General features: G+C 40.5%; 1 long non-coding RNA gene across 1 annotated transcript; it reads left to right on the forward strand.

Moving 5' to 3' along the window:
• Positions 1 to 7,311: 7,311 nt before the first annotated feature.
• On the forward strand, positions 7,312 to 14,671 carry LOC306806357. Its single transcript, XR_013775456.1, has 2 exons — positions 7,312 to 7,419; positions 14,185 to 14,671. It is a non-coding gene; the product is annotated as an uncharacterized lncRNA (long non-coding RNA).
• Positions 14,672 to 26,477: the final 11,806 nt, after the last annotated feature.

Raw genomic sequence — 26,477 nt, forward strand, 5'->3', positions numbered from 1 at the left:
CAGTTAATGTGGAAACACACTTAGCTCTTGAGCAGATGCAGTTTAAATGTCTGACCTCTTCCCAAACCTTTTAAGATTGATTTCGTTGGAGGAAAAAAAAATCATAAACAGTAATAAAAATATTTATGGCAGTCTACTGAGATTTTTTTCAGAGCCTGTTTGAATTGAGGAGGGAGCAGGACAAGGGAAGGAATTCTGAGCAGAAATCACCAGTGCTGCCAGACACTTCACAAATGTGTTTATAAGGCAGGAGAGAGGGCTGCTTCTCCCAAGGCTGATGTGGGAGGTAGAGTGTCATCCTAGAAAAGAGGAACTCTCCTCTGCACCCAAGCCAGCTGCTGAGTGGGTTAAATAATGCTTTCAGATGCATTATTTGTGATACATCATTATTTCAGATACCCTGGTGTGCTGCAAAGCAGGGCAAACATCCTCAGCTGTTCAAGTTGGACTGCATCAACCACTGTGGTGTTTATACAGGGCTTCACTCCCCTGCCACACACACAGGGCAGATGTGAAAAAACCCCCAAACACACATTTACTGATGTTCTGTTGGTTCTGGGTTTGAAGCACGTGAAGGTGTGTTTCCATCTACAAAGAAAAATTTATAACCATTTCTTGGTTTCACCTTAAACACCAAATAACCTGTAAAAAAGTTCTAGCAGAATGCTTTTATGCAATTGGAAACCTGTAAAAAACATAATTTATAATATACTTGATACTCATCTTTCTTCCTAGAGTTTGGTTAGGAATTCTCTAAGACTTGGACCTGGGAAGGGAAGAACAGGACATGGTCATGCTCAGTTTTGTTGCTGCCTGTCACAGAGGACTTTAGGGCTATTGTAAAAATTGGCAAATAAACCCTTGCTCATTTCCTTGCTTCTCCATGACTGCATTTTATTTTCAGGGTGGAACTTCCATTTGTCTCTTCTCTTTTATATTTCAAATTTTCTCTTCATTCATCCCATCGTTTCTCTGACATTGAATTTCAATCTTCAAGGGAGATTGAAATTAGTAAGTGTCTTAAGCTTATAAAATGTCCTGTAAAGGTAATTTTCACTTGTCACTTCATCCAAATTTTTAGAGCATAAGCTGAGTTGGGTACTGTCTCTTCTATGCCATCCTAAATTTATATTCAGTACTGGAACAGGATCTTCACCAGAGGCAGGAAGAGGTATTGGCCATTAAAAAGTAATATTATAGTGCACTGGAAAAGGTTATATTGTGAGCCCCTGATTTAAATGGGAGGAGATGAGCTTCCACTTTTATTTACAGCACTGTAATTATGGAAAGGAATTTTTTTCAAACAGTTATATTTCTTCTACTACTTTTACCATCCTGACCCCCAATTGGCCATTGTACTCTCAGTGTAATTAGTATGATATAGAGCACAACTGATTGTCATTCCAGGATAGTAGTTGGAAGGCAAATAAATTCTACTAAAAAATCCTCTCTGCTGTCACAAAGCCTCATGATCCACAGACAGAAAGCAGAGAAATAGAAATTTTAAATTTAATATGTTTGAAGTTTTAAGCTCAAGTGTTTTTCACCTATTAAGAGTAATTTCATCAAGTTCTTACCACAGTAAATTAGTTCTGTGAAACTCTTGCAAGGGGATCAGTGATGTGGTTGGATGCTGTACTCTTAGATTAGTGCTTTTTTAACTTTCATAACTATTTAATAAAGGGCAAATTTTTGAAGCTATGTTCATTGAAGCCAAATTGCTGTCCAGCATTGATTCAAAATAATTCTCAACCCCACTTTTCTATCTCAGGCCTCAGAATTTTCCAAACCTTCTTCACCTGCAGTCTAATTGCAGAAAATAACCATTGGGTTGGATCTTTATAATGGTGTTTTTGCCTTCTTCCAGGTTATTAACCTGGGATAATGGGTCAGAATACAATAATGGGCCCTAGGGCACATCACACCAAGGCAATTGCAAAGTTTGGCAAGGTGATGAATAGAAATAATATTCTGAGAAATGTGTGCACTTTGGTTTTAGCACAGGGAATGTGTCTGGGAAAGAGCCATTCTTCTGTTGTGGCAGTTCTGCACCTTTTTCAAAGGGTATAAAAGTGTTTGTGTGTGAGCTGTGTAACTTCAAGCAAGAAAAACAACCCCAGTGGTTTTTCTCGATATCCAATCTAATCAAATGATATCTTGGCAGATCTGAAAATGCTATTTCCTGTTTGGCTTCCCTCCAGTGTTATTTCTAAGGATGGATGTGAGGGAGTCAGTTAAGATGAAGGGGTAACTATTCCAGTAGACTGTAACCACACAATTCCAAAGCATTCTCAGTAAATCAATCCCCTTATTAAAACAAGGCATGGAAAATGTTCTTTCCACTATCCTGGCAAGCAGCACTGAAGCTTTCCTGCATGGTAGCTGTACCTTGAGGCTCCTTGTTCTGAGCTCCAAATGCCCAGATTTGGTTGGTAATCTGAACCCTTCCCAATGAGTACTCCTCCTTCAAACTACTTCTGAAAGTTAATATTTGAGTGCTCTACAATTTATCTTCAACCTATCTGATTTTGCCCAAGATTTCTGAGTAGAACACTAGTGCTAACTAAAGCTAACAGTGCTTTCCCAAAGTTAGACTGTCCTAAAGCAATTACAGCAAATGATGGGGGGGAAATGCTTGGAAAACATGCCCAAAGAAAATATGACAGATAAGTAACATAAAGTGGGTCTAACACTGAGAGAAAAGAACTCTGCCCTAAAGCAGAATTTCTCCCTTCAAATGTGTTTTTCAAAGCAGTTTGCTGCCACTTGTCTGATTTGATAGGCCCTGTGGACTCCAGAAAGGTGAACACCCCAGGCCAGGGTACAGGTTGTGAGTGGCACCATCACCCTGCAAAAGTCATGGGAGCTCTGTCCCAATGGTGCTTAAACACTGGATAAATAATTAAAATGGTGAGGTGGAAATACAGTGTCCCCATGGCCAGTAGGTGCTTTGAGCAGCAGGAATTTAAGAGCTCCTTGCAAGTTGCTGGTTTGCCCAAACAATGGGGATAGCATTTGTCTTTAACAGGTAGTTGATGAAAAAGTTACATCAGGAACACACACACACACATATAAATTGTTTCATCTCTCTTGTAGTTCTGTGCTATTATCCTGAAATGGATGCAGTACTGGAAAAAGTTTAAAATAAGAGAAAAATTGTATTTAGTTTTGCACTGTCTGGGAAATGAACTTGTATATTCAGTGTTGAGTTTCTGATGATTTAAACTGGCACTGTGAAGCACAGAAAACTTTGTTATTAAACTGTAAATCTTATTTAAATTCCTTATTTGACATTGAATTGGCTGAAGAATTTGAATTTGGGCTCCAATTCCAGAGATAATATTTTTTCTACCTTTTTTTTTCTTCTTTCTAGCTTGAAGAAAGCTGTAAAAGTCTGATCATGGAGCTGGCTGGGTACAAGACATTTTCTTCCTGACTGCTGGAGGTGGAGCCTGTGGAGTGCCACAGAACAGTTTTGGCATTCACCTGGCAAAGGTGAAAAGGGCACAGGGTGACCTGTGTGCAAAATTGAGAGCTCTGTGGAACCTGAAAAACTTCAAACTCTCTAATCACAGTGACACTGAAAAATTTCAGTGGAGCAGCTGTGTATTCTTCCAGGTGACTTCCACAGCTGCCAGACTGAGGGATGTATATTGTTGAATTCTTCAACTTTTAAACTCTGTTTTAATCTCCATGCATCCAAATAACATTATTGGCTCCACAGAACAGTGCACATGGAATTGCAAGGCTTGTATTAACTGTGCAGAGATGTTCTCTAATTTTTATATTTTTTAGCATGAAACAACAGAGGAATAAAACCAAAGTGTAAGTTAAGCTGATAATGGAATAAGCAAAGGTTAATTTTTCTTAGGAGAATATCTTTCTGAGGGGGTGGAAAAGTAGAGCAGGAATCAGATTTTAACAAGACTGATAGTAAAATAGTTTTTCTTGAAACAAGGGCAAACAGTGCTCTTGTACTGCCAAAATACAGTGGGAAAAAAAGTGAAAATGGCATATTTCCCTAAAATACTGGCAGTTTTCCCTGTTCATACTGGGGAAAGGATTCTTTCAGTGGTAGGATTTTATAAATGCTGATGTTTTTTAATTTATTATTTTTTATAGAGAGAGTAAGAATTTCTTATGTGGTCAGGAGTAAGGTATTGTAATTTCTGTGTCTCCAGGAGCTTGGATTTCTTTCTGTGTGCTGGCATTCCACTCTTGGTGCTAATGTGCTGTGCAGGAAGAATTACATTACACAGCTCTGCTGTGCAGCTGGGACTTCCTGGAGGTTTGCATTTGTAAGGTTTTCCCCATCATACCCTGCAACCAAGGCAGCAAATAAATCTTGCAGGTCACATACTGTGGAGAGCACACAGCATTTGTGGTGGGGCAGGAATGAATATCTGTGTCCTGTGGAATCCAGGTTGCTCCAGGTGCTCCAGCTCTGTTCAGTTCTGTGCCCACCCCAGCCTGAGCTGTTTGACATCTCAGAATTCATCCTTGGGAATACTGCAATGTAGCAGGAGGGAAATGAGATGCAGTTAGCAAACTGATAATTGGAAGTAATAAAAGCCTGAAGCAAATGCATAAAACTCTTCCCAATCATGGTATTTATGGGCCCAAACTGTTAGAGAGATATTTATGGCTTCGATGGAAATACAAAACATATGGTATTTTTATCCGGAAATATTCTTTCAATTACACCCTGCATGGATCTCATAAACATCCCTCTTTCATCTAAAAATTCTTCAGTACATTAGGTAAGAAACATCATTCCATTTTGTAGGGGAATGTGGTAAACAAACATCTCATTCTAACAGATGTTGAAGTGTCTTGCAGATTTCCATCAGCAAAAGGAATATTCTATAAGTTTTGGCTCTGGCAGCTCAAAGTAATGCAGCTGTTGGGCCACACATCTTGTATTTTGCTCTTCTATTTGTTATATTGGAGAGTGTGTACAATCAGCATATTTCTTCCTGATTTTCATCTGTTAAGCATAAGCATCTTAATCTGCTTTTTATTTTTTCTATGTGCTACATCTCTCCTGCTTTGCAAATATAGCAAAATCTCATACCTTAATGCTTCCTCGATTATCTCTGTATAAGAAATTTCTGAGAGCCCCTTCAGCTTTTTAGCCTCTGGAAACTGTGCTCATAGGAACAAATCTGGCCTCTCCATCATGCATTAATTCCACCTGAAATTTGCTGTTTCACAGCAAGCCAGTGTTAACTAGGCCAGTGACTTCTAGGATCTGCAACTGGGCTTTGACTACTGGGAAGGAAGATACTCTAGGAGTAGCTGTGAGGGTCAAGTCCAAAGGCAGTTTTGTGCCTCATCTTGGCTCTGAGTGAAGCTTGTTCCCAGCTGTTGTCTCTGTCCCTGCCTTTCCTGGAAGGAGGGATTAGCACTGGCTCACAGCTGTCCCTTGGTTGGGAGTGGGAAATATTGTGAAACCTTTGTGCTGAAGTGGAGGTTTCCTGAGGTGGGATTCATAAATTTTGGGTTTGTGTTGGTAGACAGGGAATCAGACCTGGGATTTTTTTATTGGGTTTTTTTTTTCCCTATTTTTTAAACACCTTGATGAATCTTGGAAAATTAAATTTTGTCTGAGACACTGTGCCTGCAAAGGTTCCTGAAGACCAGGAATCTTGCTTGGGTTGAACTGTGGTGCAGTGCACACACTGTTGAAGCTGTTTGGTGGAAGCCTTGCCATTGCAGCTCTAAGCTGGAATAGATGTGTTTGATGAGCCCCTTAAGCATGGCACTATCAAACTTATCCCAGATATTGCCATTTTTTTAAGGGAAGTTCCCATCTAGCCTCACTAGCCATGGCTGCAGCTTGATTCCATCAGCCCCTCAACTTTTCTGCACAAAAGTGAGCCTGTCAGGCATGCCTCATGTTAAATCAAAATCAGCTGTTTTTGTTGTCTTATCTGTATATGCCTTGTTGGTTTGTCTTGAAGTATTGGGCACACTTATTTCTGCCCAGGAGGGTTTGTAGGAAGATGTCAGCCCATGGGATGGCTTATGAAAATTACAGCTTTGGTACTTGCCCCAGGCTTTAAAGTCCCTTTATAAAAGTTTCCTTCCCACATTTTCCATCTTTTTTTTCAGCTTTAGTCTCCCATCTGTCTCCTGGTTTGACTTCAGTATTATGAAACACCTCTTATTCTGGGTCTTTGAAGTTACAGGATTTCCCTCAGTGTCCTTCAGGATCCCTGATGCCCCTAAGGGCTGCACACTGTTAAAACAAGTGTCACAACGTGTCATTTTTTCTCAGCTCCTTCTCTTTGTTCAGTTTATTCTATAACATGCTGGAGAGAGAAGTGTCTACTTTGGAGTTGTTTGCTTTTGTTGTTTGGTTTTGATTTTAAATTGCAGCACAGCCTGAGTTGGTGAAAAGCACAATTCTTCCCATCTTCTTGATCCTTACTGGATTCTTGTAGGGAAGGTCAAGTTTGTTGGCATGTCTAATGGGTGTGTCTGTATGGCTGCATCTTAAGTGCAGATTGTGTCTCCCATTCAGAATCTCCTGGCATGGTACTTCTCTGTATTCAAAAGGCTAACAAACAGAAAAACAATATAATTGGATGGGAAAATATGTTCTCTTAAGAGTCAGGGAGTACTAGAGAAGCTAATTTTCCTGATTCTCTGACACACGCATCACTGATCACTGTATATAAATTATTCAGATGTTAAAAGGATCACAGTTGTAAATACAAAAGGAGTTTGTAGCAATAATCACAACAAACCAATGCTGCTAAATTACTGAAGCAAATTATTCATGTCATCATCCTGCAATTTTTTCTGTTTGACCTTTAAACTCTGGAATGTGCTGTGGGTGTAGAGTACTGAGGTAGGAGGGGAAGCCAGGTGGAAGAGAGTTTTCTGGGAATTCTCCCAAAACACAGCAGCACAGTGGGCAGGAGCTACCAGCAGGGTTCATGGCTCCTCATCAACCTGTGCATGAATGATATTCTGAATCTTCCATCCTCCAAACGTGAGCACTGCTTTGAAAACATTTGAAGTGACTTTGGGGGACGGTCACTGCTGAGCTCAAAGCCACACTGTTAAAATCCAGATGTAGTGACAAGGAGGAGTATAAAGGATACTCATGGGCTGGTTGACCCTGGGTTTGGAGTGATGACAGGTGTGGGACCAGTTGGGAGAAAGTTCTCTGTCCAATGCTGTGTTAAGCCCTGGCCCTCTGTCCCAGCTGCCTGCTCTGTGCTGTATGACTCTACACACAAGTCTGGCAGGAGATAGAAATATTGGTGGAAGAGCTTTTTTTCTCTGAACAGGTAGATTGAAACCTTGTGAAGATCTTGGGATGCACTTAGAACTTAATAACACACAGGATAAAAATCAAATTTTCTTCTAGATGTCTCCCTATGAATAATAAATTCATCCTCTTAGCAGGTGAGAACCATCTTTCCTCACTCATGCTTACAAAGACCCTGCTTCCAAGTAGTGATGCAGCCTGTTGTTTAACTTTTTCAGGTTGAAGAAGTCTCCTGGTGAGACAGTTTTGTGGAGCTGATATCAATGGATGCAGCTTCAGCATTTCCACTTTTATGTGTGAATTAGTGCTGTGGAAAACCAGGGAAGGGCATTGCTGCTCACATTTGGCTGCAATGCTGTGCAATGCTGGTCCAGCCAGCTGCCTTACAGGCTGTGCAGCAAGCTGCTGCTACCCTAAAAGGCCTGACAGCATCCTTTTTCAGGATTTGATCACAGCAGCATCATCTTGGGAGATGCTTTATTTCATAAATGTGACACCCTGCTGGGAAGCCTGGGAGCTCCTGGGAGCAGTACCCTGGTGTAAGCTATTATCTCACATCAACCTCCACACCTAGAGGTGTCAGAGAGCTGTGAAACCACTTTTGGAAAAAGAGGAATGATGTCTTTAGGGGGCCAACACTTGAAAAAATATTGCAATTTCAGCATCTAACTGGTTTCTAGATAAAGACAGACAGCTCTTCTGCATCCACTGCTGCACTCCTCTATGGAAAATGATAGGCTGGCTTCATCCTGATATCAATCATGCAATTCTTGGGATTAAAAAAAAAAAATCCTGAAAAATCTCTTGTTCTTGCCAGTTTCCACTAAATCATTCATCCAGTGCAAGCAGATGAAATATTGGAATCCCACAGCCTGCTTTGGTCAGTTTAAGGGAATAATGCAGCTACCTTGTGGTTGTGTAATGTTTGTTTGGGGCAGCTGAACAAAGCAAATAACAAAACTATGTGAGCAAACCCCTCCTCCCTCTAACTCCAAAATCTGTAGTGGTAATGCACCAAGGGTTGGCTTGACCCATTTTAATCTAAGAGCAGAACTCCTGCCAAATTTGAGGATAAGCATGACAACCTCTACACTGATTTATCAGAGTGAAAGGGGAGTTGCATTAGTAGTTTTGGAATTTATTGTAGTGGATAAATGGCATTTCCATCAGCAAAAGAATGAGAAAGTTGATTTATAACAGATAACTCCAATAATTTCTGAATTTCCATATTAATAGAAAAGTGGTACTTCCATTTTTGCAATTATCCCCATATGTGCCATCTTCTTATAAATATGGAAATTTGGCAATTATCTGAGAAGTACTTTATTTTCAAATTATACCATAGAAATTAATGAATGGATTTTTTTTTTTTTTTTTTTACTATCACATTTTAAAGTATTTTATTGGATCTGTATTGAAAGATAAACTCTGCTTGGCAATGTTTGATGCTGTACCTAAAACTAGATGGTTGCTAATTAGTTAATTTTCCTTTAACCAAAAGCAGAGAACTGAGCCATACTCAGATGAGATGCTATCGATTTGTTTTCTCCTGTTTTATGACTTTTAGGACAACCTGCTGAATAGGAACTTGCAAAAGATATATTGCTCCTGGAAAAGGAATTCAGTGAACAGCATTGATGGTGAATAAAACTAATGCTAAAAATCTATCTCAGCACCATTATGTGGTGACAGGGTAAATATTAACACCTGCATGAATGAGTCCTTCCATACATGCTGGTGGTTTGGGCAGTGCCAGCCATATGGAAGGAGAAAGCCTTGGAGTATCAGGCAGGACACATTAGAACTTGTCTTGGGTTGCAATACAGGATGTGACCAGGGCTGTGTATTCCATCACCATCTGTTAAAACCAGCTGGGGCAGTGTCCTTTATCTTTCCCACAGCCCATCCTCCCTCCAGGAGATATCTCCTGTTCATGGCCATTGAGTCCCAGTGCATGACTGATAAAATTACATCATCCCATGGGAGATGCTCCAGCCAGGGGAGCAGCCAAGCCTTTCCTACCCAGAGAAAAACTGAGATTTTGGACATCAGGGCAGCCTTTTTCCACTGGATTCCAGAGGAAAGCCAGACCTTTCCATATCATCCCTGGACCTTCAGAGGAAAACTGCACCTTCTCCAGGAGCACTGCTCCAGCTGAACCACATCTGCCACTGCAGGAGGATGCAGCCACCATTGAATGGGGCTGCTGCCACCACCCTGACTGACTGACGGGTGTCAGCTTGGATTCTGACTCTGGCAGGGTTTTGGGATTGTTCTTTGTAATACTGTATTTCTATTTTAATATTTTCCTAGTAAAGAACTGTTACTCCCATATCTTTGTCTGAGAGCCCTTTAATCTCAAGATTATAATAATTTGAAGGGAGGGGGTTTATATTTTCCATTTCAAGAGAGGTTCCTGCCTTTCTTAGCAGACACCTGTCTATCAAACCAAGACACACTTGATGAATAGTAGAATACCTGGAAGAAGAAGCAATGTCTGGAATTCAGGTGGTTCAGATGGAAAATTGCCTGCTAGGGGTTTGATTAAATATTATGCATATATAATCACACAACTTTTAACCTGTGGGCAGATTGACATCAGAGTTGTCTGTCATTTTGGGGCTCACCAGAGACACTCAGCTGTGGCACATTGCCACATGTCTCCTTTGAGTTATTCTTTATATTGATGCAGAGTGGAAGTTATGGAAATGGGTTTATTTCTAGTGAAAAAGCAAACTTCTCCCCGTGTACATAAGGCACCAGAGCAGTTATCTGCTGATGGGGCTTTCCTCAGTGGAGTTCTGAACCAAGTCAGCCAGTGAGAATTTGCCATGTGAAAGTTGTTTCTATTAAGATGCTTGTACCTGAGGAGTCATGATTGTCTTAAATTCTGTATCTAGGAGCTTCCATGATGAGAAGTTAAACTTCCCCCTAGATATCTCACTTTGATTTTTTTTCTAGGTGCAATGTTCAGCTCAGGGAAAATAGATTTCATAGAAAAGCACCATTTACTGGGAGGAGACTTATTCCTCAGGAGTAAAACACCTTAAAAAAAAGTGCTTTCATTTGATCTTTTACTTATATGTTAGACACTTTATACTGCCTTATATTTACATGGAAGATTAGCAGTCTGTGTATCACAGAATTATTTCACTTGAAAAATTGATGTATATGACATTACTCTATGCCTTATTCTCTACTTAAACATGAGAAATTTCTAGTGAGGTGCCCATGTGCTTTTCTTATTCCACAAATTGCTGACAGATTAAGTGATGGTTCATTTCATGTAACACCTGTGTATGTGAATTGATAGCAGGAGAGCTGAGGCACTGGGTTTAGTACACCTTGTTCAAATTTGGAGCAATTGTCTAAACACAGCAGGGGGAAATATTTTGGGGTTTTTTGTAAATTTTCTGTATCAAAAAAGGATTTAGTATAGAAATTAGCAGAGGCTGAGAGTGCAGTGTGGAAAAGCAGTGACTGGGATGGCCTTCACTGTGAAAAACATGGAGGAAATAGATTATTAGACATGGACATTCTGTTAATAAGGAGAACAGTTTAGAAAAGGATTTGGCATCTTTATGTATAAGAATGTAGCGATGGTCCAAAGTTAACAACCAAAGCACTGATTTTTACCAGAGTGAAAGTGGCACTGATCTGAGCATCACGAAAATCTGGCTTTCTCAGAATGTTCTTCCTGCATCCTTTGTAGGATGTATGCTTTGCTTTTTGTCTTTGTGTGATTGAAAAGTGCCCCACTCCCTGAGCTGTGCATCCTGCTGTGGGGAAAAGCCTCATGTGGAATGTCAGGGACTGAACCTGCTCCCATTTACAGCACCGGCCACCTCAATCTTCACAATGATTTCATCAGCCTCACTTGGGAAAACAGGTGATGTCTGACTCACCTGGGCAAACTGATATTTCAGAGCTGGCTTCAGCAATCTTTCTGTGCCTTGACAGTTGGTCTGCAGCACATGAAACAGGGTAAACACTCTTTCATATTTGAAATTGGAAGCAGGAACCTTGAAGCATATCTTGAGTGTGCTTCTGTTCCATATAGAATTATGAGACAAGATTTATTTTTTTAATGTTTCTGTGTCCTTCCTGTTAAAATGTAAACTCAGTCTGGGGCTCTGGGAAGCACAGAGCTTGGATGCAACAATATTTACACAGTTCTGGGAATTTTGCTGCAGCGGATGTCCTGATACATTTTTAAGGAGTCTGTCTTCCTTTCAAGCTCAGCCACTTTTATTCATTAATATTTTCTATGCACCTGATGGAAATTGACTTTCCATCCTGTTCAGCTGTGTTTTAATCAGGCTCAGGATATTTTTTCTGAGGAGCTGGGAGTTTCAGCTGTGAAGTGTATGTTTTGTTCCACACAGAATGACAGAAAAGTAAACAGAGAAAATGGAAGGATTGTTGAATGCATTTGGTTTTCTAACATGTCATTGTCACTACCATGCACTATTGCTTTTTGCTGCCTCCCTCTTGAGATAAAAATTGATTTAGTCCTTGAATTTATGGAGTTCAATTCTTCCTTTGCAGATTCACAGCCTATAGACTTGGCCTTTGTCTGGTCTTTCAAACAGAAGTGATTTGCACGTTTCTTCCATTTTCACTCTGCTGCAGAAGCATCTGTCCACAGGCTGATGGCTTTACCTGAACTGAATTCCTGGGTGCATGGGATGCTGCTTCACCTGGCTTCAGGACAGGCTTTTCCTTTGATTCAGCACTAGCTAATGAGTTGGATTCCTTGGACTTCATTTAGGGATGATGGCATAGTGTGGGTGAAGGTATTGCAGTCTTCCATCGACCAGGAGTTCCAGCTCTTAGAGTTTTTCCAGATGACATCCTGGACTGAGGAAAAAGAACATTCACTAATTACCTGGCAGCTTCAGTTTTCTCAGTCACTGCAGTGGAGTTCACACATTGCTGCTCTGCTCAGTCAGACCTTTTGGCCTGGGAGGTTCCTTTTCTTTGGGAGTGATTAAATGTTGCTGTTTGGAAGGAGATGGGAATGACTAAACCAGCACTCCTCAGTCTTTTGCACACTGGGCAAACAAATCAGTATCCAAAGGGACTTCTCCATAGGGCCAGAGGTGTCCCCAATCTGAATTGGCTTGTGACTCCACAGTAGGTTGTACAAAGGCACAGGCTGGGACAGGCATTCAGGGAATTGATGGAGAGAACGAAGAGGGAATAGCAGCAGTTGCTTAAGGGTGTTGTTTCAACAACTTGGCTGCTGGAGATTGGCTTTCTCTGCAGAGTTTATCAGAATGAAGCATTTTTGTGCATCAGCTTGGTACACCCATGCTGGATTTTCAACTGGAAACTAGAGAAAAGCTATGGTTCCTCAAACCTAGCACTCTCCCCTTATTGCCAGTGATCACACAGGCTTTTTGTTCCATGGCAGAGACCTGGAAGAGATTGCAGCTGGGATGCATACAATTCAACTGGACATTTGCTGTTGATGCAAAGCTTTCTGCTTTTGTCCTCACATCTCTGGATTTACACTGGTTTCTGCTAATGAGACTTAAAAGGAATAAGAACTGACCTCAAATTGAGACTGGGCTATTCCTGCAGAGCCATCCAAACTGTTTATTATATTGATCAGTTAAGCCCCATGAATTCTTCAAGTTAGTCAATGATGTGAACTGACAAGTTAAATTATTACAGTGAAAGCCCTGCTGTGCTAACTTAATTTATATTGTAGGGCCTCAAAACAGATTTTTATCTGACTGAATATTTTTTTTTTTTTTCTTTTCTTTAAGACTAGAGTGAGAATTTTCCTTTTGAAAAGCAGAGGGTTTTTGTGAGGATAAATCACATCAAGTCAGCTCTCCACTGAAACTACAAATAATGCTGCTTTTATCTAAAATTCAATAATGTAGGCATCTGGAGCTATAAATGCTTTCTACAAGTTGTGTGGGCCTTGGGAAGATGCAGACAACTTGCATCTGTATTGCATTGTTACCTTAGCTGACTTGAGATATAAGGATTAGGGGCATACTATTGATGTGAATGAGAAATTGGGGAGGAAAACATCATGTGGAAGAGACACAAAACTTGTGGATTCTGATGGGTACAGCCCTGGGGAAGAAGAGAGAAAGTGCTTTCTGCAGTGCTGCAGTCAGGTCTCCACTCCTCACTCAGGGCTCAGAGCCATGGAAATGCTGCTGGAATGTTGTGCCCAGTCAGCCTCAAGTGTGGGACACAGTTGTGTACTCACAAAGCAACCTCAAAGGAGCTTTGGTGTCATGGCAATGAAGCTGATGACAGTCTGGAAAAAAAGGAAAATGAAATGGATTTTTGCCTCTTTACTGTATATTCCTATAAGCCCTAAAGTGAGGCAGCTTAAGGAAAAAAAAAATTGCTGCCTTGCAGAAAAGGAGGGAAAACTAGTTTTGGCAGGTTTCCTTTGCATAGAGCTTGCCCTGGTGTGTTACTGCATAATATCTTCCTGCTGTTGTGCTGCATTTCTTTGGAACAAAGAAGTGAATTTTATATGGTGCCTGCGAATGTATTTATGAGGAATCAGGGTTAAAAACTGATTAAAAGAATATCTCTAAGCTGGTGGGCACTGGACTTGCTCTGTTTGGAAAAGGAGCAAAGGCTCCATCCATGCTTTCCTTGCAATCTTTACATGTGGGCTGAGCTGCCACAATCTGTGACTCTGGGCTAGGTGTTCATATTTGGGGATTGCTGGACCATGGCACACTGGCAGATAGAGGTGATCATCCAGTTATTGCAAGGACTAAATAGCCTTAATTATATGATTAGTAGTGCAGCCATTAGTAATTGCTGACTTGCTTGACTCAGTGATCCTGATTTTAAGAAACCTGGGAATTAAATCCTAGATTTTCACTTAACTAAATAGATATTTGTTTTTCTTTCTCAAGGATGTTGTCTTGCAGTGAAATCTCCATAGATGCAGTGTCCAGCCCTTCACCAACAGATGCCATGAAGCTGAAGTTCAGCAGGAAGATGCCCCAGCTGCAAACCCACAGCACCAGGCAGCAGAGCTGCTTGAACATCCTGTACAAATATCAAAGCCTCTTAAAGCCAAGTGGATGCTTTTATTGCAGTTTTCCTAGTATATGCACCTTATATTCCTGTGGGTTTAATTCTACTGTAATTATCCCACTCAACAATATAATTATCCATGCTCATGATCTACATACTATCCTTTTAAAGTTGTATTTGACTGCTGAGTTGTCAGACTTAATGCACTTATATGGACACTCACATATCCTGTCACTCTAACAGGATACTCAGGTAGCTGTCCAGAATCTCCAAGGAGCTTTTAGTATTCTTTCCAGGTTCTTATTTATGTAAGTTTTTGCACTTTGACTTTGAGGACACAAATGAAGAAATGGTCTGCCTGCAGTCAACTTGCAGCTGGTGAGTTTTTCAAATATATATATATATATTTATATATAATGTATTTTTAGGGTTTTTTTGCCAATTAGTCCATAAGTTTTGGTCTGATTTTCATCTGTACACTCTTCCAGATAGTTGTGTGTATATGTAAATGTACACATGTAAGTAGCAAGTTGAAAATTCCCCTAGACTGCAGGGAAAAATTCCAAAGGTTTTCTCACTGGTTGAGCCTTGAGGAGCAGGGCTGTCAGCATGGGCTCCATTGTCAACTCTCAACAAGGACCCTCTGATTGTTGCAGACTCTGGGGTTTGTGAGCTCTGGGTGCATCCTCCAGGTGCAGGAGTGTTCAGAGTGTCTCATGTAGGATCATTTATGGGGTCATGAGAAGGATGGCTTTAGTCACAGTGGAATTACAGGCTGGATTCCAACATTCCAGGGTTGGCAATTCCTGGAGTTTGCAGAACTCCAACATGTTTTCATGCCACTCAGGTTACAGCTCAGGTAAGGGATGTTCTCAGGGTGTGACTGGCTGTTCCCACTTTTGTTCCCACCTCAGCCAGCAGGAGTTCCTGGTGCAGAAAGTGCTGCTCCCACCTTATCCACACCAGAGTTCCCAGCACAGTCCTGGGCTGCTTCACCACTGAACCCCTTACACAATGACCAAATTCTGACAGAAATTCCTGAGGTCATGGAGCAGGTCATATATAATTTTTCTTTAACTAAGGGAGAGTTTCTGCAAAGTTATCTTTGTGTAGGGGCAACTTTCAAGGCAGCTCTTTACGACAGTGAGCAGCCTATATGACCAAAACTATCCCCATTTATAGTGAGTCATTGTCACTAAATATAGAGCACTTCTTTTACTGCTTCTGGCTGATGCTGAGCTAAATTTGAAAGACAGAATAGACAATTCCAGTTCTTATCATGCATGCTGTGATTTTTTGGGGTATCTGAACTGCCACATGCAGGTTTTTTTGCTTGAAAATTGTGGCTTTTGTGTTGTTTTTGTTTACTGTTCTTCTTTTCCTGGTTATAGTCAGAGGTTCAGTGAATGCTGCACATCACAGCCTGAGGGCCACCCTGGAGTCCCTAGCCACACTCACTCTTCTCTCTCCCTTTTAGAAATGTTACCTGCTCCTTATGCTGCCCATAGCCTCCCTCTTCCCAAGGCACTGGGAAAAGGACCTTGAGCAGCATTTACCTGATTGAATACCTCACTGATCCTGGGTTTTTTTCTCATCTTTTCAAGTTCTGGTGCTGACCTAACATGTCTGGCTGTTCAGGACATCACCAGGGTGTCTCACAGACTCCTGAAGACCTCATTCCAGTGATCACTCCAAAGTGGAATTCTCCCAGAAGGAAGAATTGCCTGTGAGGGCATTTGCTCACCAAAAATCATTTGAATGAGTCCCTGAAGGCTAGCACCTTTTAATTTACTTCAGCTGATGACTAAAATCGTGTTATTTCCAAAATATGCTTTGTTTCCACATGCTTTCCTGTTGGCTGCACCCTGACACTTCCAGGTCAGTGGATAATGTCTGTGGTCATGCCAGTCACCCTTCATGTCCTGCCTCACTGAACCCTGCCAAAACTGTGACTAGTCTGGCTGTAGGGGAGCACATCCATGGCAATAATTATTCTGTATTTTAATATTTGCTGTGAACAGGGCCCTCAGTGCCTCAGAGTCCCAGTCAAGGAGGAACCTTCTGCCTCTCTGTTTTCAAAGGCAGCAGCCATGAAAACAGCTGGACCAGAATGCTGGATGCTTTCTAAACTACCTCAGGCTTGGAGGTGCCTCAGGCACCAGTTTCAAACCCCAGAATGATCAGGACAAATGTCTCAGTGAGAATCACTGCTGTTCTTTGGTCTGTTACTTTCCTGCAGAGAGAGGATGTTTGACAAAGGTTCTGTTATTAAAATATCCTGTTGTCATGAGTATTCCCATTTGAAACAAATGGTAGCTGATTATAGTGGAGAGTTAAATAAACTCAAAACATGTATTTCTAATCCTTCATTGCCTGACTTAACCAAAGTTGATCCCAAGCATTCTGGAAAATGCCTAGAAAGTCTTTTCAGGACTACATCTTCCATAAGGGGGTTGATTTGGGTTTCTGTGAGCACATTTCACTGAATAAAAATTGGTCCCTAAAAAGAAAAATAAAGGAACTCTGGAGTGGGACAGTGCACCAAACTCCTTTTGAGCTGCTAGGACCCATTTATGCTTACAGAGAGCACACATGTTGACAGAAGGTAGAACACCACCTCCTTTTACCACCTCAGTCTCACTTGTCATCACTGCATTTTACTTGTTTTCACTCTGAAGACTTCCCTGGAAAAATTCTTCCTCTGACTTTTGCAGGGGTGACTGCTAGAAAGCATTTTGAGACTCTCCTGCTGTGACAGCTCCCTTCAACAGCCCTTTCACAAAACCAAAAGAACAAATGCATTTGAGAAGAGCTTGTTTTAACTGCTTCCTTTGAAAAGTTTGTAAATGTTACTTTTAGTGTTTAACTCAAATTCCTTCTTTTCTCTTAGAAACAAAATTGCCCAGCTAAGGAGCAGGGACTAGATAAAACTGAATATGTGACTTTGCCACTTCTATTTGGTGGCAGCACTTCCAGGTTAATGGATAAATGGCTGGCACCAACAGCCTCTTCCTTCTGAGCCCCAGCATTGGGCATTGAGCTGTTTCACCACTTCCCACTGCCCTGGTATTCTCTGTGCTAAAAAAACCCAAAAACACTGGATAGAAATACCTGGAATTTAATTCTGTACCTTTTTCCAGAGGCTTCTCTCACCTTTGAGGATTGTCAGTTGTGTTATTCCTTCTGACAGGTCTCATCTCTCCATCCTCAGTGGGCTGTTATAAGTTTGTTTCCTGTGATAATCCTTTCTAGTGACATTTTACATGCATATTATTTTCTCCATAAGTCTGCATGCAAAATTTCATGGTATAATAGGTCTCTGCAGCTGAACTGGTGCATTAAGCTGGGAAGGTTGTGTGTATAAGGAAAAGGCACTCCTAAGAGATTACTTTAACTGGGGTTATAGCTGGGTGCTGGCATCTTTCTGTTCACAATTTACAATATAAATGTCTTTTGATTCTGAAACCCTTAAACACATAGGAAAGAGGCAACTAATTTGCATGGGTAATCTTATGAAAGCCATCTTTGTAATTAAGTGCAAACTGTGATTCCATCTACTGACAGTGTATTATGCCACTTCAATAGACTTTCATTTCATTACTAGAAGTCAAGATTCCCTTATTAAACTTTTCTATTAAAAACAGGGCGAGAAGAAGCTTCCAAAGTCCACATTGCTTCTGCTATGTCACTTTTATTATAATGTAATGTACACAGACAAATAAGATATCCCATTGTGTTTGCCTATGGGTATTAAACATGCCCTTGAAACCAAAGGCAAAATAAAGCATAATAAAAAATACCACAGCAAGACAGCCTGATGGCACAGCTTCCATTCTTGGCCCTGGGAAGCAAGATATTGAAAACTGAGAGATTTTTGGGAGGCTGAGAACATCCTTAGCAAACTGCCTATGGGTGTAATCCATTCCTAGTCTGTGAGCTAGGCTGAGTCCACAGTGAGATAAACTGATAGCAAATCTGCCTCCAGAGCTGAGCAGGCTGCTTAACCTTGGGACAGCACTGCAGTGCTTCAAGTTGCCTAGGAGGTTTTATCCTAAGGCTTTCTGCACTTTGACAACCTAAAGAGGAACAGGTGTTTCAGTGGGACTGTGCTTATCTGCTGGAAGAGATACTTCATGGTGATCTGGTCATTGCCTGAGGTGATGTGCTGCACCTAAGTGCTCTTAGGAAACACTTGAGGGGAAGCTGGAATGGATATGTCAGGCAGAGCACTTAAAAGTGTGAGAACAATAAAAGAATATTTGTGATGCAGGAAAATGCAGGTCAAATTCACATAAACTAGAAAGATCTGTGTGTTCCTTTCTAGAACTGTGTGGAAAAGAACTGTTCTGTGCCAGGTGTGGGGATTACGGAATCTCTGAGGCTGGAAATGAAATGCAAAAGATGTGAAGTGCCCACTGAAGGTGAATAATCTCAGTGGTGGGACACCTTGCTCTGGCACCTGGGAGCACTGAACTAGTGCCCTTCCACATGGAGGGCTCTGCTAGAGATATGGATTCTTTTTTCATCCCATGTCACTGTTCTTGGCTGATACTAGGGATTAGGATTAGTTAGGTCCTTTCAAGCATTCCTGCTGCCTTTCATATCTCTTAAAAAAGGGAGAGCATCACACTTTTTTTTTCTTAGAATGTTATACCTGCTTGTGTTGCTTCTGCTTCATAAAGCTGGTGCAATTAAATGGTGAATATTTGATCCTAGTGGAGAATCTCCACTGTGCCCTGTTTCCTTGTGGCTGCCAGGAATGATCAGCCTCATGTGACTGGAAGTTGGGCAAAGCTGAGGACAGACAAGAGCAGATGATCATGATGGGAAAATTGTTGATCCAAGGCTTGAGATGCAATTGGAATTTTCTCATAATGCAAAATGCAGACAGATATTTCCAAGGATGGCAGAGTAGCTTGCTGGGTTCTTGAAAATAATTTTCTGCTACATGAAGTTTCTGTCCTCTGTGGACAGAAAAAGAACAGGTCATAATATATCCTAGAAATAAACAAATAATCTTCTTGAAGCCTGTTTGTCAGCAAAACTCTAAAAGCTGAAATTAAAATTATTCTAAAATGTTGTGGGAAAACTCCGGACTTACTGCTCATGACTGAGCTTTAATTCATCCTTTTCTGTATTAAAGAGGTGGGACCTTTCCTAGATTGATTTTTTTTCTATTCTAAATGTTATGGAATTATTAAGCAGTGTATGAGAGTGCACTAAATTTATGGCCATTATTTTTTAATGAATCCTGGTTGAACTGACAACTTTAATCAATTCTACCTTTCAGAAATATAAATAGGAAGGAGAAAGAAATAAATAATGCTTTGACCACAAGGCAGTGCAGCATTTGGAAATGAAGCTTGAAATGTCCAACTGAGCTGGACATTAATGAAACATCAGGTCTCAAGTTTGTAACCCTGGCTGGGATGTCATGGAACCCATGGCAGGCATGTGGAGACTGTCCTGGAGATTTCCTTTTATCATCCAAGCTGGCAGACTATGAAAGATTAAAATGCTCTGGACCTACCAGACTTGCCACCTCTAGTTCAGGCTAGTTATTAATGTGGACAGCAATACTTTATTAATTGTATTGCTGGCCAGTGATCAATGTGACAAGCTTAGCAAAGAGCACAGTCATTTATCAGAGAGTTGTCAAGTAGTAATTGCCCTCATATGCATCAGAATAAGGAGGTGGGAGAGGCAGAATAGGTGTGCTTTTTTCATTTTTAGGGGTTGGTGTCAACAAAATTAAAATCTGCTAAGGTGCTGGTAAATAAATAAATTGGAGAGGAATTTATTTGCTCCAACAAAATCATATCACTGCAAAGTAAGACAAAGGTTCATACTTCAACAGCATTTATATTTTTAGATGGTTTTGAAAGTGTTTTCAACAAATCCTTTCCTGTATACACTATCTGTTATCAGTTACAGTTTTGTAAGGGCAGGCAGGGTTTGCAGTTCTTTCCTTATAACGAAAAATGGAACAGTTGAGATGTAATTTTGTAACTGTTCTTTAAATTATAAAATGTACAATTGTGCAACCATTGTTACAAGCAAAATTTATTTAGATCTGCCATGACATTCTTTCACCTTTTGTGGGAAAGCACATCAGTAACAAAATGTCAATGCTTTTCTTCCTGTAGAGGTGAAGACTTGCACTTTTCACCAAAGACTGCTATTTTAAGGGTTGTCAAAAGCACTGTGGAAGTGACAAAGGTAAAGCTGGATGTGTAATCTCTGTCCTGGTCCCTGCTGTACCTGACAGTATTAAACTTTTCCACATTCTGTGTTTCCTCCATCATCCAAGATAACCTCATACTTCAGCACAGGATGTCTGCTGGGTGCAGTTCTGCTTTGCAGAGTATGAATCAGTGCCTTGCCCTACAGCATCAATTGTTGTGGAGCTTTGTATTTCAATTTATATTTAATACATGCACAATCAGGACTTGTGTTTTAGAATTATCTGCATTGAGATTTGCTTTTACTGTGCTTACTTTGTTTTCATGAGTTCCCGAGGAGTTGTTGAACAGAAGATTTAGGGTGAACCCAGCCTAGAAGTGAACATTTCAGAATACAGCTGGGGTTAAACCTGAGTGTAAATTATTTATCATGCACTTTATAATGGTGAGTTGGGCTGATTCTCTATCCATCTAACACATTTCAGCTTGCTAAACTCAGTAGAAGTGATCATAGAATGAGCTGGGTTGGAAGGGATGTGGAAGATTTCAATCCACCCCTGCCACTGGGATGGGGCAGCCACAGCTTCTCTGGGAAACCTGTGCCAGGACCTCACAGTCAAGAATTTCTTCCAGATATTTAATCTAAACCTTCTCTAGTTGAGTTTGAAGCCATTCTCCCTTGCCCTGTTTCTGCATGCTCTAGTTAAAAGCCCCTCTCCACCTTTCTTGTAGGCTCCCTTCAGGTGCTAAAGGCTGCATTAATGTCACCATGAAGCTTCCCAGACTGAACAACCCAAATTTTCTCAACCTTTTCTCATATCAGGAAAGCAGTCTGCTCCATCCCTCTAATCATCTTGGAAGCCTTCCTCATAATAATGGAGTGAGGTCAGAGATGGGCTGAATTCTAGAATAAGGTGAGATTTGTTGAAAAACAGGGCACTTTGGTAGGAAAGGATGAGCAAAGGACTGTTGGTATGCAGACTATTAAAAGCAAAGTTGATAATGTATATAGTTTAGACTTGCTCAGGGTAGCCTGTGTGATAATGAGACCTATTCAGATTGGATTTCCCTGCCATTCAACAGCATCATTTTTAATGATCTCATCTGGAAGTTCTGCTTCTGCCTTGCTGCTGAAAATGATCTCATCTAAATACAAAGGAAAGTGCTGATAGACACCACTTTATCACACTCCTAATGCATGTTATCAAGATAAGAGAAATAAAATGTTCTGAAAGTAGGTATGAGAGATTCTTTGTCCAATTTCAAACCTACACAAATAGACAAGGGTGAACCCATTAGTGTGATCAGTTTAGAAGGAAAATGAGCAGTGAATGGGAAGTGGGAGGAAGGGGAATTCACTTATGGAACACACTGAAGAAGCAAGCAGAGAAATGTTTAGGCATTTCTGCTCTGTCTAGTAAAATGAGGCACAACTGCTGGAAATTCTCTCGTGCTTCACAATATTAAGTGCATATTTTTATTGTACAAGATACAAGGCAGACAGTGTTTTATTAGTTAAAGGACAAAATCAGGCTTTGACAAAAAAATCTTTATCCACACATGTCAAGAACAAATATTCTGAATGGCAGAATCTTGCAAAGACCCAGCTCAGTGTATAAATTAGTAAAGCCTCCTCTCAGCTTCCCCAGCACAAGTGGGAGCACTACTCAAGGCATGTAATCATCACTGCAACCTGTGGCAAGGTAATTAACTTGACAAAAGTATTCCTTGCAAATTCACTGGAATATGTTATTTTCCTAGCATTCAGATGTAACTCATTCAAATGTAGCTTGGTTTAGTCACATTCTGATATCCAGCCTTGAAACACTTTGCCTCAATGCCTGAAAAATTATGTTGACAGCTGCTTTGAGAAGTGTCAGACTGGCTGTTATAGTTTCTCTTCTCCCCTGATTCCTCCTCAGCTTGGTGTTTTCCTACATTTTTTGATACCCTGGCCAGTGTTGGTGTCTGCAGAACAGAGGAATCTAAGGCTCAGTATCCTGGCATTTGTACCTCACAATAAATTAGAGGATTCAAATAATTACCATTTAAAAATAAATGTTTCAGTATTTTGAAATAGGAGAGTGAATTAGTTTCACCAGTCTCTCTTGGGTTCAATTGAGACTTTTGACCCTTGAATAAAGGCGCAGTCATCAAAGAGAAAAGAGTTTTGAGGAATAAACATGGTTAAAGCAGTTAAAGCTTTCAAATTGACTAGTGCTGTCATCTGTTTTAACATTCCATGGGATGAGGGGGTTCTTTTCATACCCACACACTCATGTTTGTGCTGTGATGTAAGCAGGGCTGTGATGTTACATGACAAAATGTTATGTTCAAGATGTGCTGCCTTTCCTAAACAGCACAGAACTGTTCTGAGTACTGAAGGTGCACAAATTGAAACTAAGCATCTTATAAGAGTTAATCTTGTGGGTGTAATATCTGCCTCATTTTCGGGCAGCTCACTAGAGGCAGGTGGTGCACTGCAAGATTCCTGTCTAATATTACACAGGATATTTTATTGAATTTATCAGCCCTTTGCTTTGCTCTTTTGATCTTTAGATTTTTGTTAGCTAAAGGTTATGGCTTTTAATGATAAATTTAGATTCTGTAATACATAGCTAGAGACACCAAGAAGTCAGGGCCTCTAGTACATACATGGGGATTGCTATGTAATATTTTTTCTCTCAGGATATTTCTGACTGTGGTTTTTTGTGCTGAGATAGAAATTAAAAATTCTCCATGCACAGTTCTCTTCCTGCACATCAGGAATTGATAACATGTCCTTTGAATAGTAAAGCCCATCCAGACATGAGATGAAATACAGGGCAGTTCAAGATGCTTCACTTAAAAAAATGTAAACTCCTGAACTAAAGGTGGGATGGAGAAATGAAGCCCTGAACATGACAGCTGTATTTTATTTCTTCTCACTATGCACAGCTATTACAGTTTTACAGGTTACAGCTATTTCAATTTTCAGCATCATGCCTCACCATTGTAATGCTTGAGAACAAACAACTTTCCAACCCAGCTGGAAAAAAACAGCATTTGATGGCATTTTCCTTCAGTGAGCAGAGGGAGCTTGGTATGACCTGACCAGCTCTGGGTAAAGTTTAGCTGAGGGACTTTTGTGTGATCTTTCAGCTGGAAAGCATAACAGAAGAGGAAAGGTTGTGTGCTGTCAGGAGTCCTGTGAGTCAGGCAAGGCACCAAACAAGTTGCTGACTGTATCAGTTATGAAAGGTCAGATTTTGATCTGTTAATCTGGTGTAAATTGGAGTTTTTCCTAAAATTGAATTCTTACAAATATTTTACTCAGTTTTTCTTCATTACATGGGGTTTGAGGTATTTGGTGAATACTTCTAAAGCAGTATCTGCTCAGATAGGCCTGATTCAAACAGCTTGTCAGCTGCAATTCAAACATTTTTCCTCTGCCTGCCTCCATTGTCTTTTGCAGTGTGTGGATTTAGTGTGACCCTCCAGGTGACACCAGCACATGGCTGCCCAGAGCAATTCTGTCGGGCATTGTCTCCTCTGTTTTCTTCTCTTAAGCTTCTTCATCTCTTGCTATTATGTCTTAGGTTACAATATAAAGATGTGCCCAAAAGTGTGTATTCTATCACCATCTGCTGAAACCAGGTGGGGCAGTGATTCTTATCGCTGTGGGAGATATCCTCTGCTAATGGGCCAGCTGTTAAAAACCTGATGGGGCAATGTTCTTTGTGTTTTCCACAACCCATCCTTCCTCTAGGAGATATCTCCTGTTAATGGCCATTGAGTCCCACTGCATGACTGATAAAATTACATCATCCCACTGGGAGATGCTCCATCCAGAGGAAGGAGCCAAACATTTCCTGCCTAGATAAAAATTGAGATTTGGAACACCAGAGCAGCCCTTACCCACTGGTTCCAGAGGACAAAAGCTATCTGGATCACTGCCAGGATTTCTACAGGATCACTGCTTCGAGAAGATCACTTCATCTGGACTGCTAACACCACTTTAACTAGCGGAGTGTCAGGCTGTATTCTGATTCTGTCAGTGGTTTTTCTTTTGTACTATTGCATGTATTTTATTTTTCTTTTTTTTTCCCCATTAAATTGTATTTCTGACTTGGAGACTCTCACTGGTTTTGCTTTCCAAACCATCACATACTAAATATTCCAGACTTGGGAGAATGGAACAGGGAGAATGTGGGTTCATTCTGCCTCTAGTATTGTACACATACACCTATAAATGTGCTATATAGCTCAGCCAAAATCCATCTGGAACTCAACCAGCCCAGTGCCACAAAAGGCAGTAAAAAGTGCATTTGAAAAGTAAAGCAAAAGACGGGCTAAGGAGAATCTCCCATCTTCCTCCCACAGAGGAAAATACAGTGACAGTGGATGAGGAAAAGGCTGATACTCAAAGCCTTCTTTCCCTCAGTCTTCTATAGTAACTCCAGTTTATTGTCCAGGTACACAACTCCCCAAGAAGTCTTCTCCCAAAGGTCTTCTCCAACCTAAAGGATTCTGCAATTCTATATGTGTGTATATGTATATAAAAGAATGAGATTTACTTCCCCATACACTAAACTTTGTGTTTCCCTTTTGGAATATTCCTCTCTATTTTGCAGTGTCACCGTATATAGATATGACAACTGAGATCAGGAGATGTCAGCTTTGGCACTTTGCAGAAATCCACAGCATATCTTGAGTTCAGGTGAGAGCAAGAATGCAGTGAAAGAAGTAAACCCTTGTTGGGAGAGTAGAGGTTATGTCAGGGAGGAACAAAATGCTCTGTCCAGATTTTTAAAAAATACAAACAAATATCAGATGTTTTCTGCCTATCATCGTGCCCAAGCCACAGAAAATGACTTTTTGTTTGATTCATGTGAAATCCTACTTGGTGTCTTAAGTCATGCTTATATTAATATCACTCTAAGATTAGCAATTTCCTGTAGGAATATTTGAATTGCATATCATCGACAATTAATATAAAAGTCTTTCTGTGGTGCCTTTCATCTCAAGAGTCTAAAAATTTTTCAGTTTTGAAAAATGAAGATGAAAAAATGTTCATTTTCTGGTCCTTTTAAGCTTTACTGTATTAAAGATCTCTTGTGGTTGGCATCACACCATTAAAAAGCCAGAAGCTGATAGCTACAATATTTCATGTGTGGTAGGCTTTACAACAAATTACAACACTGACTGCTGAGACTATCTAAGTTGCTGGAAAAATGGATTTAATTGTCCATTCTGAAACTATTTCCAGGATCAAATAGAATTTCTTTAACTACACATGCTCTTTATAACCCTGGTTCAATTCTGTTGCAGTAAATCTGAGGGGAGAGCAGAACAGCAAGTTAAAAACAGCACTGAGGTTTTATAGCACCAACATTAAACTGTATGTCATCTGGAAATTAAAGTACTGGGCTGAAAGGTTTTCTACTTACAATGATTTGTTACTGTGTGGATATCTAATTTGCATTTTAAAGTCTCTTCTTGCCCAATGGCTGGAGGCATGGTCTGTGTGTGTGGAGGGAGGCATGTCTTTTGGTGGCCTGCACTGGCCTGTTGACTTTTTGTCTTGCTCAGGCTTCTAGAAATCACTCCCATTTCATGAGAACTCAGTTTTGTTGCTGTCACCAGCTACACAAACAATTAAATGACAAATGGGGACAAAATAAGCATTAAGCACAAAGAAGATTAATCATTACTGTTTACAGACCTTACTGGACATGATTTTCAATGTGTGTTCATATGCAAAATTAGTACAGACACTTTCATTTTGTCCTGGTTCAAACAATTGCTGGAGATTCAAGGCAATGGAAAATTCGACCTCTTACACCTCACATTGCTTCTGGAATATATAAACATTTTGAAACTTGATATTTGTAAAGTACAATGGTAAAGGGCATTGCTCTCTGTAAGTTATATATGATGGCATGGAAGTTGCCTGGAATGGGAAAGGTGGTTTTTTTTCCTTAGGTCAGAGATGATTTTCTGCAGCC

Source organism: Erithacus rubecula (assembly GCF_903797595.1).
Source record: "Erithacus rubecula genome assembly, chromosome: 11".
NCBI classification, from domain to species: Eukaryota; Metazoa; Chordata; class Aves; order Passeriformes; family Muscicapidae; genus Erithacus; species Erithacus rubecula.